Source organism: Prionailurus bengalensis, chromosome D1 (assembly GCF_016509475.1).
Source record: "Prionailurus bengalensis isolate Pbe53 chromosome D1, Fcat_Pben_1.1_paternal_pri, whole genome shotgun sequence".
NCBI classification, from domain to species: domain Eukaryota; kingdom Metazoa; phylum Chordata; class Mammalia; order Carnivora; family Felidae; genus Prionailurus; species Prionailurus bengalensis.
In genome coordinates this window covers 60,566,980-60,568,621 of record NC_057346.1, presented here as the reverse complement: position 1 = coordinate 60,568,621, position 1,642 = coordinate 60,566,980, and positions in this window count along the sequence as shown.

The window sequence follows — 1,642 nt, the reverse complement described above, 5'->3', positions numbered from 1 at the left end:
ACCAAGAATACAAAAATAATCCTTCAAAGGGATACATGCACCCTGATGTTTACAGCAGCATTTTCTACAACAGCCAAATTACAGAAACTACCCAAGTACCCATCAACTGATGAATAAATTGAGATGTAGTATATGGAATGGAATATTATTCAGCTATAAAAACACAAAATCTTGTCATTTGCCACAAGGTGGATGGAGCGAGTATTTGTCAGGGAAAGACAAATACCAGATGACTTCACTAACACACAGAAATGAAACAAAACAAAGGGGGGAAAAAAGGAGACAGTGACAAACAGACTCCTAACTAGGAAACAAACAGGGTTTCCACAGTGGGGTGGGGGATGGGTGAAATAGGTGATGGGGATTAAGTGCACTTGGGATGAGCACTGGGTAACGTGTGGAAGTGTTCTATATTGTACACCTGAAACTAATATTACACTCTAACTGGAACCTAAATTTAAAAATTAGGGTAATGACACCTACCCACCAGGTCTTCTGTAGTTTTCAATCACTTAACTATGTTGGAAAAGTAACCATTAAAAAAGAGATGCATTGAGGACATATTGTCTGAGCAAAGACTCCATGTCCTATATATTGCCAATGCTCCTGCATTCGAACGTTTTCAGGAGCTATTTGAAGTCATGTTCTTTTATGGAAAGTTGTAAGTGTTGATATATTGTGAAAAGTAAGGTCTGTGTAAGAGCAGCAAGAATATCATCCATATAATGGTAAGATTTCCATCCTAATTTGAGTGAGCAGTAAGGCTTGTTGAATGAAGTATCAACATATAGTCGGGCTATTAATCATTCCTTGAGTTATCTAGACATTGTCCATTGATATCTAGACAAAGGCTCTTGGCTATTAGTCACAAATAGAGAAAAGGCAAAACATTCTTTGTCTTTTTCAAGAGGTATGGTAAAAAACGGTCCTTAAGGTCAATGGGCCCTGTTGAAGGAATAATAGCAGGGTTGGGCAAGCCTGGCTGTAACGCCCCCATAGGTTGGATAATGGCATTAATAACTCTGAGGTCATGTAACAATCTCCATTTTCCTGATTTCTTAGGAATTGTAAAAATGGGTGTATTCCAAGGACTAGTGGAAGATTCAATATGACTGGCCTCCAACAGTTACAAACCTAGATTCTTAGTTTGTTTTGATTATTCCCCTTTTAGGGGCCACTGTTCAAATAGGCATGGAAGATTTCCATACCAGTGGAAGGGGAGGAATTTTAACCATGGCCCCTATTAAAAACACTGACTACTTTCCATTCTTTAAGTCTCTTTCCCATAAAGACATAGGAACAGGTAGAATAAATGATTGAACATAATCCGTTTGTCCTTCTGGCCTGATACATATGAGTGGCCTTTTGCTTTACAATAGTACGCGGGTGCCTCCCACTCTAGTAACAGCTAGGAGGCTAGGTCTTTTTTCCCATTATACAAGCCATTCATGGAAAGCTACATTCATTGGAAACATCGTCTCCAATATCAATTAGCCCTGTAAATTGCTTTCCAATTATAGTAAGTTAAAAAGTTTGTCAGATTGAATGGTTTGAGTCCAGTATAACTCAGTGGATCCTGGGCTTCCAGATTCTTTATTGCCCCCTTGTTGGGCTAGAGTTCCTGGAACTTTGAAAGGGATTA